Below are 23,672 nucleotides of genomic sequence, written 5' to 3' on the forward strand. Positions count from 1 at the left end.
GCCCTGTCCTTGGTGTCGGAGGGAACACTAGTGCCCTGTCCTTGGTGTCGGAGGGAACACTAGTGCCCTGTCCTTGGTGTCGGAGGGAACACTAGTGCCCTGTCCTTGGTGTCGGAGGGAAGAATAGTGCCCTGTCCTTGGTGTCGGAGGGAAGAATAGTGCCCTGTCCTTGGTGTCGGAGGGAAGAATAGTGCCCTGTCCTTGGTGTCGGAGGGAAGAATAGTGCCCTGTCCTTGGTGTCGGAGGGAAGAATAGTGCCCTGTCCTTGGTGTCGGAGGGAAGAATAGTGCCCTGTCCTTGGTGTCGGAGGGAAGAATAGTGCCCTGTCCTTGGTGTCGGAGGGAAGAATAGTGCCCTGTCCTTGGTGTCGGAGGGAAGAATAGTGCCCCATTATTGGTGTCGGTGGGAAGAATAGTGCCCCATCATTGCTATCAGTGTGGAGAATAGCACCCCTTCACTGGTGTCAGTGTCACGAATGGTGCCCCATCATTGGTGTCAGCGGGAGGAATAGTAACTAGTGGTGCACCCGAAATTTTGACCGCCGAAAGAAGGAAAGATGCCGATAATGGCATCGAAAAGGGGGTGGGGCTGCCCCGGGTGCCGCACATTGCAGCGGTGTCATCCTGGCAGCTCATTCAGTCCTTCCCTCGCTCCTCCTCCTCTTCTCCCTCACTCGCCATGGAGCGTAATTGTCCGGGCGGCCGCAGTGTCTCGATAGACTGCACACTGATCCAATGCCGGGACATTGTTACTGCGGCAACCCTGCCCAGGAAATTCAAATCCAGCTCCATGACACAGCAGGAGATCACTGCTGTGATCCGGGCACTGGTGAGGCTGCTTTGATCTCCTGTATTATGTCTGTAGTCTCTGACCATCTCCTGTATCATGTCTGCAGTCTCTGGCCATCTCCTGTATCATGTCTGCAGTCTCTGACCATCTCTTGTATCATGTCTGCAGTCTCTGACCATCTCTTGTATCATGTCTGCAGTCTCTGACCATCTCTTGTATCATGTCTGCAGTCTCTGACCATCTCTTGTATCATGTCTGCAGTCTCTGACCATCTCTTGTATCATGTCTGCAGTCTCTGACCATCTCTTGTATCATGTCTGCAGTCTCTGACCATCTCTTGTATCATGTCTGCAGTCTCTGACCATCTCTTGTATCATGTCTGCAGTCTCTGACCATCTCTTGTATCATGTCTGCTAGAGGTGCACTGAATGGAAATTTTGCTAATACTATTAGTGCGTTTAAGTAAGTTATTGCAGACATGATACAAGAGATTGGAGGTCGACCGATATGGGTCTTTGGCCAATGCCGATATTTAGAAATCGTTTTTGCCGATTCTGAATACTGTATATTTTTTTAAAACCGGCGCCATTGTGACATCACTTCCGTGTTTACAATCAGGAGACTGGCACAAAGCCGTTTCCGGCTTCGTGCCAGTCTGTCCCTAGCTGCCGGAAGTAGTGGATCGGGTCTCCCGGTGGGACGGGAGGCCCAGGTAGAGTGGCGGGGAGGGGGGGGGGGGGGACGTCCCCTCCCGCTCCTCCGGTATAACAGTCGAACGGCTTTTAGCCGCATCGGTTGTTATCTTGGAAAGCTGATCGCCCGCTCTATAAAAAAAAAAAAGGTACCAGGATGATTCCTGCAGCTGCGGGCATCATCACGTTATAACCCCCGAAAGACGAGGCCGCACATCTGCGTACACTCGGTGGGAAGGGGTTAAACTGACTTCATCTGCAGATCGAAGTTCATCCATATTGATCTGTAGATGAATAAAAAGAAAGATACAAAAAGAAACCGTGTGTGTTTTTTTTTTTTTTTTTTTGTTTTTTTTTTTTTTTTTTTTTGTTTTTTCACCACATTTCAGCCCTCAATGGGGGAATCCCGCAGACAGCTGAAAGAACCGAGCCTATCGGTTTCAGGTATCGGAGCATTTGCACGAGTACCGATAGTCATGCAAATGCTTAGTATCGATACCGGTATTGGTATCGGTGCAACATCTATACATATCCTTTAGAGACCCGATCGATGTGTGAAAGTGGTAGGTTATCCAAATCATCTGACCTGTCCCTTTAAATGTGGAGGTGTCAGATTTTTAGCTTCTAAAATTTCTTTGCCTCTGATTTCCATACGGATTCACAAATGAGCTTGGTTCGTATTCAGCGAGGGAATATGAATAGCCTGTTATAGATCAGATCTCTGTTGCTGCTGGAACATCTGATAGTATCGACCTACACACCTTCCGGCTTTGGGCTGCCGCTCGCTCTGATATGAAATAAGGCACTTTCCAGCTTTTCCAGAGATGGAAGAAGTGTGGCTCGCTTTTCTGGAGTCAGCCTTCTAGTTGTTTGCATTCTAAGCTGGACTTCCATGGAAGGGTGCAGTGCAGGTACCAGCCACCAGCCAGGCAAAGGTCAGTTTTCAGCATTGTGGTGTGGTTTGACCTGTGGAAGCTTTATTTTGATTGGTTACAGTACTTTACACACGGTCATGGAGCTTATTACATAAGGATTGATGGAATACAGGGATGTGTAGACAATAGGCAACAATCACAGGTACTATGGCAACTAGTTTAGTGTGGTAAGGCTTTGAGCATCTCATCAGTGATTGGTTGAATGTTAATTATTGACACAATCATGCTTTTGAATCAAACCTTTATTTTTTTTGTTAAAAAGTAGTGCATGAGCTCCAGTCCTATAGTCCTCTGCCTTGGCTGAGATTATGTCTTCCGTCTTCTGCAGGCAGGAAGAATGCTCTCCCCCAGTGATCAGACTGTGCATTGTAACTTTGCATCAGGTCGCAGGGTGAGAGTCTGGAGCAAAGGCTGATTTGTGTCGGACATTTGTGAGCACTGACAAGAACTACACAGGCACCAGGATTTATGACATTGGAGTTGAGCTCTCGTTCGAGGAAGTAACTGGCAAACCTTGATGATGAAACTGAGATGGTGCCGTCCCTCTAGAAAGTCCGATAAAGGCAAATGTCAAGACAGTGCTGGTCACATTTGTGGAGGTCTGAGTATTTAATGGTCTCACTGAAGAGAAGGACACGCCTCTGTTCCTCCTCCCAGTGATTGGTAGCAGCTCCCATTGGGCACACAATAAGACACGCCTCTGCTCCTCCTCCCAGTGATTGGTAGCGGCTCCCATTGGGCACACAATAGGACACGCCTCTGCTCCTCCTCCCAGTGATTGGTAGCAGCTCCCATTGGGCACACAATAAGACATGCCTCTGGTCCTCCTCCCAGTGATTGGTAGCAGCTCCCATTGGGCACACAATAAGACACGCCTCTGCTCCTCCTCCCAGTGATTGGTAGCGGCTCCCATTGGGCACACAATAAGACACGCCTCTGCTCCTCCTCCCAGTGATTGGTAGCGGCTCCCATTGGGCACACAATAAGACACGCCTCTGCTCCTCCTCCCAGTGATTAGTAGCAGCTCCTATTGGGCACACAATAAGACACGCCTCTGGTCCTCCTCCCAGTGATTGGTAGCGGCTCCCATTGGGCACACAATAAGACACGCCTCTGCTCCTCCCCCCAGTGATTGGTAGCGGCTCCCATTGGGCACACAATAAGACACGCCTCTGCTCCTCCTCCCAGTGATTGGTAGCGGCTCCCATTGGGCACACAATAAGACACGCCTCTGCACCTCCTCCCAGTGATTGGCAGCGGCTCCCATTGGGCACACAATAGGACACGCCTCTGCTTCTCCCAGTGATTGGCAGCGACTCTCATTGGGCAAACAATAGGACACGCCTCTGCTTTTCCCAGTGATTGGCAGCGGCTCCCATGGGGCACACAGTAGAACACGGCTCTCATAGTACATAGCTTGTAAGTCTTCCTGCACCATTTGTGAAGAAATCTTTTATTGTCTGTTGCAGAAAGGTCCCATCAGAATAAGACGCTGATGCCGCGTACACATGGTCAGACTTTTTGACCGGACTTGTCCGACGGACCAAATCCGGCGAACAATCCGATCGTGTGTGGGCTTCACCGGACCTTCAGGCTTTTCCAGTCGCAAATCTGATGTACTTTTAGATTTGGAACTTTCTTCATATCTTTACGTCGTAACTCCACCAGACCCAGAAATCCGCTCGTCTGTATGCTAGTCTGACGGGCAAAAACCAACGCTAGGGCAGCTATTGGCTACTGGCTATCAACTTCCTTATTTTAGTCCGGTCATACGTCATCACGTACGAATCCGTCGGACTTTTGTGTGATCGTGTGTAGGCAAGTCCGTTCGTTATAAAGTCCATCACAAGTCCGCCAAAAGTCCGTTGAAAGTCTGTCGGACTTTTGTAGCCAAAAAGTCCGACCGTGTGTACGCGGCATAAGTCTCTAGGTGTGTAGACCTCTAATCTACTTGGATGTACTATAGATTGGTTTAATCTCATCCATTTTTTTATTTTTATTTTTTTATTTCCTTTTGCAGCACAGGATGCCCAGGTACTTTTGGGGAAAACCCAGCTATATCTATTCTTTTGAAAGCAGTAACTTTTTGCCAGGGTTGAAATGTAAGGTCAAGGTACAAGCAAGAGATTTCCGAGCACACTTACCGTATATACTCGAGTATAAGCCGAGTTTTTCAGCACTTTTTTTTTTGTGCTGAAAATGCCCCCCTCGGCTTATACTCGAGTCAAGCACTTTCTACAGCAGAGAATGACATTTTCTGAACCGACTTTGGGGCCCCGTATCTCGGGGCCACTTGGTGCTAGGAACCCCAAATTTGGTGTGCAAACCCAGTGGAACTAGCACTAAAACATATCCAAAGCTGAGGTTCCTAGCCTAAGTGGCCCCGAGGTATGGGGCCCCAAATTCGCTTCTGAAAATGTCATTCTCTGCTGCAGAAAAGTGTGTGACATTTTCCGAACCAACTTTGGGGCCACGTATCTCGGGGCCACTTAGTGCTAGGAACCCGAGCTTTGGATATGTTGTATTGCTAGTTCCACTGGGTTTGCACATTAAACTTGGGGATCCTAGCACCAAGTGGCCCTGACATGCAGGGCCCCAAATTTGGTCGACTGTGTCCATCTGCAGCAATGTCATTTTGGGACCCTTTAGGTCCAAAGACCCCAAATTTTGGCTGCAACTAGGGGACATCTAGGAACCCTTAACTACCAATTTTGAAGTTCGGGGGACCTATGGCTGCAAATGGGCACAGTGAGGCTGCAAATGGGAACAGTGAGGCTGCAAATGGGCATTGTTGACCCTCTTTTTCACTTACAGTAGCTGTGCATTTCTCACCCTAGACTTATACTTGAGTCAATATGTTTTCCCAATTTTTTGTGGTAAAATTAGGTGCCTCGGCTTATACTCGAGTATATACGGTAATAGCTAGCCTTCAAAAAACTTTTAAAATTATTGTAACGGTGTGTGTGTATAATAAATATATATATTGTGTGTATATTCTCTCTCTCAGTTCACTAAGAGATAAATGCTGCATGAATCTTTGCATTAAAATAAGTAATTTGGTATGTACACTATATTAGCAAAAGTATTGGGACACCTGCCTTTACACACACATGAACTTTAATGGCATCCCAGTCTTAGTCCGTAGGGTTCCATATTGAGTTGGCCCACCCTTTGCAGCTATAACGGCTTCAACTCTTCTGGGAAGGCTGCCCACAAGGTTTAGGAGTGTGTCTATGGGAATGTTTGACCATTCTTCCAGAAGCGCATTTGTGAGGTCAAGCACTGATGTTGGATGAGAAGGCCTGGCTCTCAGTCCCTGCTCTAATTCTTCCCAAAGGTGTTCTATTGGTTTTAGGTCAAGACTCATCTCTGTCTTTATGGACCTTTGTTTTGTGCACTGGTCCACATCATTTTGGTGGAGGGGGGATTATGGTGTGGGGTTGTTCTTCAGTTGTTGGGCTTGACCCCTTAGTTCCAGTGAAGGGAACTCTTAAGAAGTCAGCATACCAAGACATTTTGGACAATTTTATGCTCACATCTTTGCTCCCATTTTATGCTCCCATCTTGAGTATACCCCCCCCCCCCCCCCCCGTTTTTCCTGACGCATGCCCTCAACATGGGGAGGCATCCCCCTGGAAAAACTCCTTGTCCCCATGTTAAGGACAAGGACCTTTCCCCCACCACAGCTCTGGCCCAATGGTTGTGGGGGTCTGTAGATCGGAATCTGGAAGCCCTGTTTAACAAAAGGGGTTCCCCCGAAACTTGCCGAGTATGAGTACAAGGTGCATAGTGTATTAAAAAAAAAATTCCCACAATGTACATCCACCGTTAATTATGTTGTCCAGCAATGCACATCCATGTCAATCACAATAAACAGCTGCTGACGTGCCGATTATAAAGGGAAAAAAAATTGTCTTATCCTGTAGGTTTGTTTTATGTTTGGTTATAATGAGACCAACCCATCTATTTCTTCATGAGGTTGTGGTTAAAGCTTGAACCTGGATACATCGGAAGATATTTTTTTGAAAAATTTCCCCCAGTAATTGCGTACTCTCAGCCAGAGGAGAAGCATTCCACTTCTGAGCAACTGCAAACCTGGATGGACCATGAGAGGAGGGTGTTGACCCTTTCTCTTTCTCTCTCCCTTTTCTCCTCATTCGGTGGGGTTTGTCTTGTTCAGTCTCAATATGACCAATCCATTTCTTCACAAGGTTGTGGTAAAGCCTGAACCTGGATAGGTTGTAAGGCTCGAACAAGCCCAACAGGGCTCTTGACTGGTGTTGCCAGTCCATACGGGTCTTGACCGCAAGGCTCCATTCACATCTGGGCATTCCGGAATTCTGTGGTTCCAGAATTGCAGCAAAACGGCAGACGCCTTTGCTACTTAATGGCACCCCAATCGTGGTGTGACTTTGCCACGCGATGAAATGTGGCAAAATTGCAACACGCAAAACTTGTCGCTCAAAAAGGAGCAGGAGCTTCTTTTGGGTGATGGCGTTGTGATTTATCATGTGACAACCTCGGCAGAATTGTGCTGCTATTGGGGTGCCATTTGGAGTTAATGGCATCGCAAACGCGGCTCGGAATCGCAGGCAGAATTGGAACGCCCAGGTGTGAATGGGAGCCATAAGGCTTTTTGTGCTGCTCCCCTTATCGGTCTCCTGTGTCGTACCGTATGGCTCCCAGCTCATACGGGTCTGGACAATGTTGGCAGCTGAATGGGGCATTTTTTTTTGGATCATGGGTAGAATGATCCAAAGTCACTACTAGTGAGACCTGCGAAGAAAGAATAGAAATAAGCAAGATGTAGTTGTCTTATACATTACCGTTTTATTGACATTGGTTGAATTGCACTCAATTAACAATGCTTTACCACAAAGATAAGGATCTTTATTTTCCATCGTCTTCTTGTTCTTCTCAAATCTCATTGGTCTCCACTATATACGAATCCTTATCTAGATGATTATGATTTTGTGAACTGAGGGTAAAAAAAAAAAAAAAAAAAAAAAAAAGTTGCTGTAATTGCTTAGTAAGCTGGAGTTTGGCTTTAAAATTGTTTGTCGCTTATCTCCATCTTAATCTACTAGTTCAGGCGTCTCCAAACTTACTAAACAAAGGACCAGTTTACTGTGGCCATTGGAAGTAGAAAATGTCCTGGCGCCAGTGGGCGAAAATAATGCCCCATGATTGGTATTAGGGGAAGGCATAGCGCCCCATCTTTTGTGTCAGTGGGTGGACCAGCGCCTGTTTGTTGGTGTCAGTGGGTGAACTAGCGCCCCTTCATTGGTGTCAGTGGGTGGTGGACTAGCGCCCCATCGTAGGTGTCGGTGGGTGGTGGACTAGCGCCCCATCGTGGGTGTCGGTGGGTGGTGGACTAGCGCCCCATCGTGGGTGTCGGTGGGTGGTGGGCCAGCGCCCCATCGTAGGTGTCGGTGGGTGGGGGACTAGCGCCCCATCGTGGGTGTCGGGTGGTGGACTAGCGCCCCATCGTGGGTGTCGGTGGGTGGTGGGCCAGTGCCCCATCGTAGGTGTCAGTGGGTGGGGGACTAGCGCCCCATTGTGGGTGTCGGGTGGTGGACTAGCGCCCCATCGTGGGTGTCGGGTGGTGGACTAGCGCCCCATCGTGGGTGTCGGTGGGTGGTGGACTAGCGCCCCATCGTGGGTGTCGGTGGGTGGTGGACTAGCGCCCCATCGTGGGTGTCGGTGGGTGGTGGACTAGCGCCCCATCGTGGGTGTCTGTGGGTGGTGGGCCAGCGCCCCATTGTCAGTGTCGGTGGGTGGTGGGCCAGCGCCCCATTGTCGGTGTCGGTGGGCCAGCGCCCCATTGTCAGTGTCGGTGGGTGGTGGGCCAGCGCCCCATTGTCAGTGGCAGGAACTATGCCTCACTGTTGCTGGCAGCTGCATGGTAGCCAATCTGCTTCTAACTTCAGCTTGTTCAGTTAGGCTTTGACAAAAAAAAAAAAAAAACCTGGAAGCTGATTGGTTTCTATGCACAATTGCACCAGATTTCGCGCTCTCCAGACAACCCCACTGATACTGACCTAAAGTGTTACTAAACCCAGCACTCTGCATTCACTATATCTGGTCTCCCACAGTACACAGAACATGGAAACACAATTATTTTAGTAAATGTAAACTGCTAAATACCCTTTCTCATCAGCAGTTCTAGCAGTCATATGACTTCCATCAGTTTCTGGCCGAGTACTGGTTATCGCTTGTAGGAGTTTTCATTCTCCCAAGACTATCCTATGAGGCTGCAGAACCCCCCGATGCGCTGTCTGGGCAGTGCTGATTGGCCTTGTGCTGATCACATGCACCCTCCCAAGGAAAGAAAAACGCTCTAGCAATACTCGCCAAACTGAGCATGTGCAGCTTGTCCCCTGGCTCTGTAAATATCAGGTTATTTTTTGGAGACAGTGGAAGAAGAGGGGAGGATCAGAGAAGACAGGATCAAACAGTCTTTTTATACAATGCAGAGAATTAACCTCTTAGGTTCCACAGTGAGTATAACAAGCATTAATTAACGGCATATACAGACTGATTTTACTGTTGTGGGTTTAGCAACACTTAAAAAAAAAAAAACAATTTTTTTTTTTTTTTCCTTTTTAAAGGAGAAGTCCAGCCTGAGCTCGTTTTGGCTGGGCTTCTTATGGGTCACAGGAGTGCAATTCATTTTCAGCAGAGAGTGGACTGAAGTCCACTCTCTGCTGACGTCACAGAAATCGGTCCAGGCACCGCGTCATCCCGACCATGGAGTCTGGAGCCACCAGGTGCCTGGACTGATTCCCGTCTGTCTCTCAGCGAGCCGCCCCTCCACAGCTCAACGCTCCAGTGAGGGCAGAGTGGAGAGCTGCTGATTGACAGTCAGCAGCTCTCCGCTAGGGGAGCTGAGAGAACCGAGCCATCAGCAATGTTCGATCGCTCAGTTCTCAGTGCAGAGACACTGGGGGACAGCTGCAGCATCCACCTAGGTAAGTATGATGAAGGAAAAAAATAAACCCAAACCCATACTTCTCTTTTAACCCTATGTAAAATACACTGATCATGACTTTTGACCCCAGTCTTTGACTATAACCATGACCTTTGACCCTGAAAGTATATATATTGTGGTAGAGCGAGACTCTGTCCCTATGAGACTGGATATAAAATGGACACAGAGTTTGCATATCTGCGGACTGCAAGACTACGGAGTGTAGAGTTTAAATGTAGAAAGCTGCTCTGGCAGTTTTCTTTAGATTTTGCTAGTTCTGGATGGGACTCTGTAGTTTGGAGATCCCTAAGAGACTTTTGGAGGGATTGGATCTTCTACCCTGTGTCCGGGTCTTGTGGACAGCCAGCAGGGTGTGAGCTCAGGTGCACACAGCCCATATAACGATGGGTCAGTGAGAGCAGTGGAAGGTGGAGTGTGAGCAGCTTGCTGCTGTTTGAAGACTGACCCCCTGTCAGGAAAACTGTCTGCCCTGCATGAGACGACATCCCTGGTGAGGGGGGACTTCGTGTCTGAAGGACTGGGAAGGTCGGGACGGCTACAAGGGCCTAGGAGAGCCGAGGCAACTAGCAAGTCCATAGGGGCTGAAGGAAGCCCTGAAGTCTGGTGGATAGTGAGCAAACCCAGGGGGAACTGTAAGCCTAGGAGCCAGGAGGCTTGGCATTTTTGGTTGTGTAAATTTACAGGAGAAGAACCCCTGTGTGGGAAATCCTGTGTATAAACTTTTATTTTGTTCCTTTTAATAAAAATGGGCTGTCACGCCCTCAAACCTGATAACTGACTGCTGTGGACTCTCTGCAAAAACACATCTACCACTGACCTAACCACCCCCAATGTCACAATACTATATATATATTTTTGTTTTTGTTCTCGCACCCCTCACATTTTTTGTCAATATTTTTATTCATCTGTTCATGTTTCAACACTGAAGAAATGACACTTTGCAACAAGTGTGTGTGTTTGATATAGATATAGATATATATATATAATTTTTTTTTTTTATTATTTGTTTAGCAAGGAGAAAAGATGGTGTATTATATATCTTGTAGGGTTGCACCGATATTAGTATCGTTGCCGATACCGAGTATTTGCCCAATTGTCGGTACTCGTGCAAATGCACCGATACCTGCAACCGATACTTTCAGGCTCGGTTCTTTGAGCGGTTCTGTTGACAGCTGAAGTGTTAAAGAAGTCCGGTAATTGGAGCTGTCTAAAAAAAAAAAAGAAAAAAAAGCAGCCAGCAATGTTTATTGACAACATTGCTCAGCTGCTGAAACACTAAAATAAAAAGAAACATTGTTTCTTTATGTATATTTCTGTTTCTTCATCTAAAGATCAAAGGGATAAACAAATGTTCCTCAAATGTTCCTCTGTTTAACCCCTTAATAACCCTTAATTTACTCTAATCAGCCTTAATTAACTCCCTATTTTCCATTTAGTTATAATTTTCCTGCTTTTTTTTTTTTTTTTTTTTTTCTTTTGTTCACGTCTATTTTATAAAAATGATAAACAAAACTTTTTTTTGTTTGCTTTGTTAGTTAATATTTTTACACGTATATATTAACATATATTTACACAATTCACATTGAAAAAGCTCAAAACTTAAAAAAAAAAAAAAAAAATCTATTTATTTCATTTATAAATAACTTTTCAATGCTTGCTGACAGCTGAAGTTAAAGCGGAGTTCCACACAAAAATGGAACTTCCGCTTTTCAGAACCCTCCCCCTCTCCGGTGTCACATTTTGGCACCTTTCAGGGGGGAGGGGGGTGCAGATTCCTGTCTAAGTCTACGCCTCTTCCCGTCCCTCCGCGCTGTCTCCTGGGAAACACACAGGTCCCAGGAGATAGCGGGGACCAGTTACGATGCGCATGCACAGTAGGGAACCGGGAAGTGAAGCCGCAACGCTTCACTTCCTGATTCCCTTACATAGGATGGCGGCGGCAGCTGCCGAGAGTCGAGCGAGTGATCGGCATTGGCTGCCGACATCCCTGGACCCTGGGACAGGTAAGTGCCCATTTATTAAAAGTCAGCAGCTGCAGTATTTGTAGCGGCCGGCTTTTAATATTATTTTTTTTTTTTTTTTTTTAGTTGGACTCCCTCTTTAATACAAAACAGTAGCAGTAGTTATCAGTAATTGGTATCGGCGAGTACTAAAAAAAAAAAGTATCGGTACTCGTAAAAAAAAAAAAAATGGTATCGGTGCATCTTTAATATCTTGTATAGATAAAATGTATTATCATGTATCTTGTATTGATTCAAGGGTATCCTTTTCTCCATTTAACATGGGCTGTCACAGCAGTCAGGTGATTGAGTACTGGGCCTCCCATTTCCCTATCATTAGTATGGGACTGTGAGTTCCCGGTCTCTGTGCTGGGGAGCGCGCTATGCACAAGTACACATATATGCGGCCCCACAGATCGAGACCAACTACTTCTGCGAGGCCGCATATACATGTACACCAGGGTGGATTTGATTTCAATTGCTGGTAAAAAGGCTTTATTTAAATCATAATTTTTAGGACCCTTTCACACGAGGCGGACTCCGTTTCTACGTATCGACCTAAACTTAACTTTTATATATACACTACCGTTCAAAAGTTTGGGGTCACCCAAACAATTTTGTGTTTTCCATGAAAAGTCACACTTATTCACCACCATACGTTGTGAAATGAATAGAAAATAGAGTCAAGACATTGACAAGGTTAGAAATAATGATTTGTATTTGAAATAACATTGTTTTTACATCAAACTTTGCTTTCATCAAAGAATCCTCCTTTTGCAGCAATTACAGCATTGCACACCTTTGGCATTCTAGCTGTTAATTTATTGAGGTAAGCTGGAGAAATTGCACCCCGCGCTTCTAGAAGCAGCTCCCACAAGTTGGATTGGTTGGATGGGCACTTCTGGCGTACCATACGGTCAAGCTGCTCCCACAACAGCTCAATGGGGTTCAGATCTGGTGACTGTGCTGGCCACTCCATTACCGATAGAATACCAGCTGCCTGCTTCTGCTGTAAATAGTTCTTGCACAATTTGGAGGTGTGTTTAGGGTCATTGTCCTGTTGTAGGATGAAATTGGCTCCAATCAAGCGCTGTCCACTGGGTATGGCATGGCGTTGCAAAATGGAGTGATAGCCTTCCTTATTCGGAATCCCTTTTACCCTGTACAAAGCTCCCACCTTACCAGCACCAAAGCAACCCCAGACCATCACATTACCTCCACCATGCTTAACAGATGGCGTCAGGCATTCTTCCAGCATCTTTTCATTTGTTCTGCGTCTCACAAACGTTCTTCTTTGTGATCCAAACACCTCAAACTTGGATTCATCCGTCCACAACACTTTTTTCCAGTCTTCCTCTGTCCAATGTCTGTGTTCTTTTGCCCATCTTAATCTTTTTCTTTTATTGGCCAGTCTCAGATATGGCTTTTTCTTTGCCACTCTGCCCTGAAGCCCAAAATCCCGCAGCCGCCTCTTCACTGTAGATGTTGACACTGGTGTTTTGCGGGTACTATTTAATGAAGATGCCAGTTGGGGACCTGTGAGGCGTCTGTTTCTCAAACTAGAGACTCTAATGTGCTTATCTTCTTGCTTAGTTGTGCAACGCGGCCTCCCACTTCTTTTTCTACTCTGGTTAGAGCCTGTTTGTGCTGTCCTCTGAAGGGAGTAGTACACACCGTTGTAGGAAATCTTCAATTTCTTTGCAATTTCTCGCATGGAATAGCCTTCATTTCTAAGAACAAGAATAGACTGTCGAGTTTCAGATGAAAGTTCTCTTTTTCTGGCCATTTTGAGCGTTTAATTGACCCCACAAATGTGATGCTCCAGAAACTCAATCTGCTCACAGGAAGGTCAGTTTTGTAGCTTCTGGAAGGAGCTAGACTGTTTTTAGATGTGTGAACATGATTGCACAAGGGTTTGCTAATCATCAATTAGCCTTCTGAGCCAATGAGCAAACACATTGTACCATTAGAACACTGGAGTGATAGTTGCTGGAAATGGGCCTCTATACACCTATGTAGATATTGCACCAAAAACTAGACATTTGCAGTTAGAATAGTCATTTACCACATTAGCAATGTATAGAGTATATTTGTTTAAAGTTAGGACTAGTTTAAAGTTAGCTTCATTTAAAAGTACAGTGCTTTTCCTTCAAAAATAAGGACATTTCAATGTGACCCCAAACTTTTGAACGGTAGTGTATATTTTTGGGGGATATTTATTATAGCAAAAAGTAAAAATCAGTAAAAAAAAAACAAAAACAAAAAAAAACAGTAAAATCAGTCTGTATATGCAGTAAAGCATGCTTGTTATATTCTCTGTGGAACCTAGGGGGTTAATCCTGTGCATTGTGTACAAGGGCTGTTTGATCTGGTCTTCTCTGATCCTCCCCTTCTTCCACAGTCCCCAATATATCTCCTGATAGCACAGAGGTTACGTGACAAACTGCACGTGACAATGTTCAGTTTGGTGTGTTTTTTTTTTTTTTTTTCTTTTGTTTATTTGTTTTTGTTTTTGTTTTTGTTTTTTTTTGTTTTTTTGTTCTTGTTCTTGTTCTTGTTTTTGGGAGGGTGCCTGTGATCAGCACACACACACACAGAGGAATGCTTCATAGACTGGCACCCTCCGTTGTAATCCAGTGGTTGGCTTTCTTATCCAGCTAGGTAAATGAGTTCTATGATAAAATTTTCGGCCACTAGCGGGGAAAAAAAAGCCCTGCTAGCAGCATCTTCGGAGCGGTGAAGGAGCGAAGTATATACCGCTCCTGCCCATTGAAATCAATGGGACAGCGCGGCTATACCGCCGGCAAAGCGCCTCTGCAGTGGTTTTTAACCCTTTCTCGGTCACTAGCGGGGGGGTAAAACCCCCGCTAGCGGCCGAATACCGACGGTAAAGCGCCGCTTACAATAGCGCCGCCCCAGTGTGAAAGGGCCCTAAGGCATAGCGACTTCTTGGAAGTCCATGTGTGCTATGTTCACAAAAAGCTAGAAACTTCCCGATCTTGCATTCCATGTCAGGTTTTACAGGTTGTCCATAGATGTGCTTTTAAGTTCATGAATCTATCATTTTTAGTGAATTCAGCAGAATGTCCTGGCGGAGGATGCAGTGTGAGCGGTTTCCATCTAGTATAGAGTGTGTATTACGGGGGGGGGGGTCTCTTTGCGCTGGAGACGACCTTCCTTGCGCACAGCATCATTTCCTTTGTGACACAATGAGAGTAGGCTTGTCGGGAGCATCATGTGTGCAACGCAGGGAGCCGGCCCGAGGACTCCGGTTGCTATGGTGATGAGCGTCATGGCTGCACGGGGAGTTATGGATGTCTGCCGTATACACGGATAGGTGTCTGTGTGTAAATATAGCTCCAGTCACAGCGTGCTATAGGGCAACGCCGGCTACTACACCCAGCTGGCGCTTCAATGTTCTCCGCATAGGTGTGTGAGAGATGAGCCTGGTGCTCCTTGAATTAACCCCTTCTTCTACTCTATTACCAAAAGTATTGGGACGCCTGCCTTTACACGCACATGAACTTCAATGGCATCCCAGTCTTAGTCCATAGGGTTCAATATTGATTTGGCCCACCCTTTGCAGCTATAACAGCTTCAACTCTTCTGGGAAGGCTGTCCACAAGATTTAGGAGTGTGTCTATGGGAATGTTTGACCATTCTTCCAGAAGCGCATACGAGAAGGCCTGGCTCACAGTCCTTATTATAGGCTTGCCTGTAGGTAAACATACAAAAAAAAAAGTATACAACCACTTTAAGCTTTGAAAACGAAAGCTAAAGGCTGATTGGTTGCCACATCTGCTCCAGATTCTGTTGACTCCAGTCTTGGTACCCTGTTTCCCCAAAAATAAGACCTAGCATGATTGTCGGTGATGGCTGCAATATAAGCTCTACCCCCCAAATAAGCCCTAGTTAAAGTCCTTGTAGGTCTTATTTTCAGGGTAGGGCTTATTTGGGGGGTAGGGCTTATATTGCAGCCATCACTGACAATCACGCTAGGTCTTATTTTCGGGGAAACAGGGTAAATTCCCCCTCATTGAATCAAAAAAGCAACATTGTCACCCTAGAAAGGGAAATGTGTATGTTAGGACCACAGAACATGTACCCCTCTCCTCATAACAAGTAGGGGGGATGTTCTGTAGTTCAGAGAGAGCCGTATATCACCAACACACCAAAGATCTCCAGAGCGGGTCCAACGCTTGATTGGGCGATCACCTCATAATTACAAAAGCACTGATTTTGGAGCCACGCAGGATCCCTTCTTTGGGCTTGTGGCATGTAGTTCAGAGGTAAACTGGAAGTGCAGGACAGCACTGGATTTTTGGCAGGATCAACTTTTTATTTTTTTTTTAATGCTTCCAATAGTATATCTATGGCCCGTTTACACGATCAGATAATCGTATGAAAAATACAGCTTTAGAAGTGATCGTACCATAATCTGATCGTTGGTACACAGCTTTCAAGAGCCGATCAGGACAGTTCGTCCGATTTTAGTACCTGATTTGACAAACGCCAAAAGTGTTCTTGTACAATTTTCATTTAACTACTTGCCGACCAGCCGCCACAGTTTTACTGCGGCAGAATGGCGCGGCTGGGCGAAACGACGTTATGTTACGTCGCTTCGCCCTGTGGCCACTAGGGGGGCGCTCTCGCTGCTCGCCCCAGAGCCGATGCGAGTACCTGCCAGGCCCGATGACCGCCGGGCACCTGCGATCGCTTGTGACACAGCGAGAACCGGGATCTGTGTGTGTAAACGCACAGATCCCGGTTCTCTGAGGGGAGAAGAGACTGATCGTGTGTACATACAAAGTATGATCAACGATCTCTCTCTCTTCCCCCAGCAAGTCCCATTCCCCCCTACAGTTAGAACACAGAGAGGGCACACACTTAACCCCTTGATCGCCCCCCTAGTGTTAACCCCTTCACTGCCAGTGACGTTTTTTACAGTAATCAGTGCATTTTTATAGCTCTGATCGCTGTATAAATGCCAATGGTCCCAAAAATGTGTCCAATTTTTCCGCCGCAATATCCCAGTCCCAGATTGCTGCCATTACTAGTAAAAAAAAAAATAATAATAATAAAAATGCCATAAATCTATCCCCTATTTTTGTAGACACTATAACTTTTGCGCAAACTAATCAATATATGCTTATTGCGATTTTTTTTTTTTTTGTTTGTTTTTTGTTTTTTTGTTTTGTTTTTTACGCCAAAAATATGTAGAATACATATCGGCCTAAACTGAGGAAGAAATTTTTTATTTATTTTTTTTGGAAAAAAAAAAAATGTGGGCTATTTATTATAGCAAAATGTAAAAGATATTTTGTGTGTGGTGGTGGTGTTGTTGTTTGGGTTTTTTTTTTCAAAATCGTCGCTCTTTTTTTTGTTTATAGCGAAAAAAAATTATAAAACCGCAGAGGCGATCAAATACCACCAAAAGAAAGCTCTATTTGTGGGAAAAGGACGCAAATTTTCTTTGTGTACAACGTCGCACGACCGCTCAATTGTCAGTTAAACCTACTATCCCACTTAGGGGACCTATGACGGTTGGAGACAGGCACTGGAGCCTGTTCCGTGCCAAATTGTAAAAAGTGCTCTGGTCAGGAAGGGGGTAAAAATCTTCCGGGGGCTGAAGTGGTTAATCAGTACACTGAAAATACAACACATGACATCACTTCTAAATTTTTTTTATTCTGTCGTACGTGAATTTTTGGAAATTTAGTAAACTCTTCATTTTTTGTTTTGAGAGAGTAACATTAAAAAAAAAGGAAAAAGATGATTATTTATTCGTCCGATAATCTCATTTTGTGTAGCAAGCATTGGCAGGAAAAAGGGGAGCAAGCAGGATAATTATTGGGGTGTCTGTGGACCTGTTCAGGGGTGTGATGTCGGTTGCCACAAACTCTGTGTGCCGTACTTTGTTCATTTCCGCTGAATCGATATAAATGAACTCTTCTAAAAACAATCGTCTTTTATGTCCAAGCCTCCAGGAAAATATTAGAAATGCTCACTGAAGTTCTGGGTGTGATGGGTTTATATGAGCCTGGATTGATGTGTGCCACTATATCTTAGGTACACAGCTGCCTCCAGGTAAGTGCCCCAGGCAGGTAAGTGCCCCAGGCGGCTGGTGTGCTGTGGATTGCCTGTGTAGAGAGACACAAGGATGGGCTGGAGGAGACTTGTCTGACGTCTGACAGTAGTAAACACAAGAAGAAAGCAGCCAGGCCGGCCTCTTCTCCGGAGCACAGACAGCGCACGTCCTCACATCAACCCTGCAGACTAAGTGCCGGCTCAATGCAATATTCCCCGACAGTGACAGGATCAGATCGTTACCCGGCATCACTCCATCCAAAGCACGTCGGGTTCTAGGGATCGGCACATACGGTGCTGCCGCTAATAAAATAAAGAAGACCACAAAACCAATAAGAAGAGCACTGCATAGATTTCCACCTATTACATCAGCAGGCTGATTCAGCAAAGCAACACGGAATACTGAGATCCACGTGAACATTTATAGCAGCCAATCAGATTTCAGTCTGTAGTGACATCTGTGAAAAGCAGCAGCAGATTGGTTGCTGCACTTACTGATTTCTGCTCTTCAGTGTTGGCTCATATTTGTCAATGAATCCTTTTTTTATTTAAAAAAAAAAAAAAAAAAAATGTCAGGTATCTTCCAGCAATGCTACACCACATATACTGTATTTGGCAATGCTCAGTCAGGGTGGATTTGATTTAAATCATGAAATCATAGTAAAAAGGTTTGATTTAAATCCATATTATTATTATTATTATTATTATATATTTTTTTTTTTTTCCTCAAAACCATAATTTTTTAAAGAACTGTCATCTCTGTCCCGTAGTGGCTCCTCCTCTGACCCGCTGTTGACTCACCGACAGTCCCATTCACTTTAATGATGCGGCGGTGACACAACAAGGTGAGGGACGTGGCGGCAGCAGGTGATTGGATGTCCGCTAACAGGCGCTGCCATGATGGATCTGAAATGACAGGTGCTCTTTAAATGTAAGGACTCAATCTTATTTATAGTTAGAATCTTGGGACATTTAGAGGAGAACGAAAATTCCTCCTCCAAGCTTTGACTAGACACTGATAGAAATCACAAGACTGCTGTATATACTGCTGATAGGGTGGATTTGATTTAAATCACTAGTAAAACGGCTTGTTTTAAATCAACTCGATTCGAATCATAATTTTTAACCGCTTCACCCCCGGAAAAATTTACCCCCTTCCTGACCAGAGCACTTTTTGCGATTCGGCACTGCGTCGCTTTAACTGACAATTGCGCGGTCGTGCGACGTGGCTCTCAAAATTGACGTCCTTTTTTTCCCACAAATAGAGCTTTCTTTTGGTGGTATTTGATCACCTCTGCGATTTTTATTTTTTGCGCTATAAACAAAATAAGAGCGACAATTTTGAAAAAAAAACGCATTCTTTTTTACTTTTTGCTATAATAAATATCCCCCAAAAATATATAAAAAAAAAAAATTTTTTTCCTCTGTTTAGGCCGATACATATTCTTCTACATATTTTTGGTAAAAAAAAATCGCAATAAGCGTTTACTGATTGGTTTGCGCAAAAGGTATAGCGTTTACAAAATAGGGGATCGTTTTATGGCATTTTTATTAATAATTTTTTTTTTTTTACTAGTTTTGGCGGCGATCAGCGATTTTTATTTTTTTAAATTGTGACTGCGACATGGCGAACACATCGGACATTTTTTACACTATTTTGGGACCATTGTCATTTATACAGCAATCGGTGCTATAAAAAATGCATTGATTCCTGTGTAAATGACACTGGCAGTGAAGGAGTTAACCACTAGGGGGCGGGGAGGGGTTAAGTCAGTATTAGGGAGGTGTTTCTAACTGTAGGGGGGAGGGGCTCTGTCTGTCACTACACTGATCTCTGCTCCGATGACAGGGAGCAGAGATCAGTGACACTTGTCACTCGGCAGAACGGGGAGATGCTTGTTTACATCAGCATCTCCCCGTTCCTGCTCTCCGTGAGACGATCGCGGGTATCCCCGCGGCGATCGAGTCCGCAGGACCCGCGACCCGACTCACGGAGCTCCCGGCCGGCGGCGCGCACGCAATGACACGGGGGGAAATTCAAATGGACGTACCTGTACGCCCATTTGCCCAGCCGTGCCATTCTGCCGACGTACATAGTCATGCGCCGGTCGGGAAGCGGTTAAAGGGCAACTGTCACCCCTGTCCTGCAGTGGCTCCTCCTCTGACCCGCTGTGGACTCACCGACAGTCCCATTCACTTTAATGGGACGGCTGGTGATGCGGCGGTGACACAACAAGGTGAGGGACGTGGCGGCAGCAGATGAGTGGATGCCGCTAACAGGCACTGCCATGATAGATCTGAAATGACAGGCGCTCTTTAAATGTAAAGACTTATTCTTGCTGGTAGTTTAGAATAATTTAACATTTGCAAACAAAATGAAGGTTTCCTATTTAGAATAATAAGCTGTCAGGTTAGTATAGCAGCGATATCGGAGCCAATTCAATCATACAGTTTGTAGTGTACAACGATTTACAAAACAATGGGATAAAGGAATATTCCTGAACTTTGTTTTATCTCATGGTTACTGTGACATTGTGTGAAGGTATCAATGCAGTGCATGTTATCTCAGCTTGCAGAGCTTGGATTCATTGGATGAGTTTACCAAAAATGGAAATATTGCAGAATATACAGCCTCATGCTACATAACTAAGCTCCATTTCATGCTGAATAAACTAAATTATTTATCTTAAATAGAAAACTATCTTTAGGTTTTTACTCCTAAAGCATTTTTATAAAAATTAGGTAAAAATCTGTTTTTTTTTTTTTTTTTTTTTTTTTAATATATTATCCACCCTGCTCAGTGTGTGTGTCTGACACACAGCTATAACGGCTTCAACTCTTCTGGGAAGGCTGTCCACAAGGTTTAGGAGTGTCTATGGGATTGTTTGATTATTCTTCCAGAAGCGCATTTGTGAGGTCAGGCACTGATGTTGGACGAGAAGGCCTGGCTCACAGTCTCCGCTCTAATTCATCCTAAAGGTGTTCTATCAGGTTGAGGTCAGAACTCTGTGCAGGCCAGTCAAGTTCCTTCACCCCAAACTCGCTCATCCATGTCTTTATGGACCTTGCTTTGTGCACTGGTCCAAATCATTTGGTGGAGGGGGGATTATGATGTGGGGTTGTTTTTCAGGAGTTGGGCTTGGCCCCTTAGTTCCAGTGAAGGGAACTCTTAAGGTGTCAGCATACCAAGACATTTTGGACAATTTTATGCTCCCAGCTTTTGTGGGAACAGTTTGGGGATGGCCCCTTCCTGTTCCAACATGACTGCGCACCAGTGCACAAAGCAAGGTCCATTAAGACATGGGTGAGTGAGTTTGGGGTGGAGGAACTTGACTGGTAGGTAATGCCCATTAATTTTAAATTGTATTTTTTTGTTATAATAGAAGAAAGGGGGGGGGGGGGGGTCTCTATACAGATTCTAAAAACACAGATATAACATTGGAAGGCATTATCCCCAAAATAGAATTGGGGCTCCATTCACACTTGTGCGACTTGTCATGCAACTTTGGACATCAAAGTCACATGACAAGTTGTTCCCCATGTTTTCCAATGATAACCATTCATATATGACCCTCCCCTCTAGATTGTAAGCTCTAATGAGCAGGGCCCTCTGATCCCTCCTGTATTGATTTGTATTGTAAGTGTAATGTCTGCCCTCATGTTGTAAAGCACTGCGCAAACTGTTGGTAGGTTAATCAGATCCTGTCTAAATTGTCCCTAGTATGTATGAATGTGAGTTAGGGACCTTAGATTGTAAGCTCCTTGAGGGCAGGGACTGATGTGAATGTACAATGTATATGTAAAGCGCTGCGTAAATTGACGGCGCTATATAAGTACCTGAAATAAATAAATAAATAATATATGTGCAACTTAAAATTGCAGCAACGTCAAAGTAGTTCATACATTACTCTGGTCAGACTTTCATGCAATTTGAGCGCCATAGACTTCAATGTTAAAGGAGAAGTTCACCTTTTCAGAAAAAATAATAAATGCACATTGTTTTTGCAGGTAGAGGAGCCTGTGAAGCTTTGCACCAGTGCAGATCGCCGATGCCATGCAGGTCTCCTGCAGATCCGTCAGTGTATAGGCTTGCTCGTACCTCATACTTGCTTACAGGAAGAATGAATGAACTACCGCTGTGCTCACAGCGCTGTGGAAGTTTCACTGAGAACTACAAGCCGGCAGCCGCCGGACCATGTAGTTTTCCATTCAGAGCGCTGTGAATGAGTGACGCAACTGGGTGGGCGGAGCCCCATACGGCCACTTTTTTTTTTTTTTTTTTTTTTTTTTTGACAGCTAGCAGGTGGAGAAGATCTCCCTCTAGCTGCACAGCAGGGGGGGGGGGGGGGGGGGGGTGCATTCATAACATGTTATGATAGGTGAACTTATACGTAAAACCTCAGAGGTTGCATGAAAGTCTTACCCGAATCTTACAGTGCAACAGTTTTCCATTATCACTGGTCAAAGCCGTATCCAAGTCGCACCCATCCAAAGATGCATTCCAAAGTCAGTGCCATTGCCTTCTTCTAGCCTTACTTGGAGCTCTAATAAAGAGGGGATTTCCCTTGAAACATGTAACGTGTGGATGGACATTGTTTTAAGATCAGGTCTGGATTGATCGTATGCTTGCAGTTTTTTTTTTTACTTTTGTGCTTCTATTAGATTTTATATTTCTTTACAATAAAATGGTTTCAAAATGAGACGCTGGGCTGGTGTGCCCCTTCTTTTTGTCCTTGCTTCAGTCTTTAATTAATGGTACACATGGCAGATCAGAGGCTGCATTTGACCTATCCAATGCAGATTTTCACCCAGGAAATTTAATAGTTGTTGTACAGCGGGGTAAATGCATTTTATTCTTGGGGCGCGCACACACACATCTTGATTCCTCGCATAGGCATGGATAAAATGGTATCAGCTACCCACTTGGTGCAGCCCCTCGCTTCCTGATTCCTCACCTAGGCAAGGATGATGTAATATCACTTGCTTGATGTGGCCCCATCACCCCCCCCCCCCCCCATCCCCTGCTTCCTGAGTCCTCACCTAGGCAAGGATGCGCTACCTGCTTGGTGCGGCCGCCGCTTCCTTATTTCTCGCCTAGGCAAGGATGACGTAGTATCCACTACCCGCTTGGTGAAGCCCCAATACTCCAACCCCCCCAGCTTCCTGGTTCCTCGCCTAGGCAAGGATGATGTAGTATCACTCACCTGCTTGGTGCGGCCCCAACACCCCTCACTGCTTACTGAGTCCTCACCTAGGCAAGGATGACGTAGTATGCACTATCCGCTTGGTGCAGCCCCAATACTCCAACCCCCCCAGCTTCCTGGTTCCTCGCCTAGGCAAGGATGTATTATCACTCACCTGCTTGGTGCGGCCCCAACATCCCTACCTGCTTACTGAGTCCTCACCTAGGCAAGGATGATGTAGTATCCACTTGGTGTGGCCCCAACACCCACCCCCTGCGCACTGATTCCTCACATAGGCAAGGATGACGTAGTATCCACTACCCGCTGGTGCAGCCCCAACATCCCCCCCCCCCGCTTCCTGATTCCTCGCCTAAGCAAGGATGAGGTAGTATCCACTACCCGCTTGGTGCGGCCCCAACATCCGCCCCTGCTTTCTGATTCCTCACATAGGCAAGGATGACGTAGTATCCACTACCCGCTGGTGCAGCCCCAACATCCCCCCCCCTCCCCCGCTTCCTGATTCCTTGCCTAGGCAAGGATGATGTAGTATCACTCACCCGCTTGGTGCGGCCTTAACACCCCTCCCTGATTCCTCACCTAGGCAAGGATGACTTGATATCCACTGGTGAAGCACCCCACTTCCTGATTTCCCACCTAGGCAAAGATGATGTATTCAATACCAACAGCCTCCTGCAATGTCCTTCTACATCCCAAGAGACAGTGTTTCAGGCAGAGAGAATGTATTGTTTCATTTTGGACCAGGCAGAGCCCCTGCCAGACCCGACACATGTGCAGACATAACCCAGGGCTCTCTACAAAGGGCTTACTAAAGCTTTGTGGCCTTTCTGAGCATGCGCAGGTTCGTGGAATTAGAACAACCATCATCTTGGGGGGGGAAAGGAGGTTTCAAGATTGGGCTTTAAGAAAGATGGCGATGGACTCCATGAATAAGAAGGTATAATGTTTGTATAGGATTTTTTCCCATACAGGGACAA

At 45.6% G+C, this 23,672-nt stretch overlaps 1 protein-coding gene across 1 annotated transcript in view; it reads left to right on the forward strand.

The window, feature by feature from the left end:
• The window catches only part of TAF4 (TATA-box binding protein associated factor 4), a gene marked incomplete in the record, with an annotated part of 77,189 nt that overhangs the window by 23,045 nt on the left and 30,472 nt on the right, over positions 1 to 23,672 (forward strand).

This window comes from Aquarana catesbeiana, linkage group LG12, assembly GCF_042186555.1.
Source record: "Aquarana catesbeiana isolate 2022-GZ linkage group LG12, ASM4218655v1, whole genome shotgun sequence".
NCBI classification, from domain to species: domain Eukaryota; kingdom Metazoa; phylum Chordata; class Amphibia; order Anura; family Ranidae; genus Aquarana; species Aquarana catesbeiana.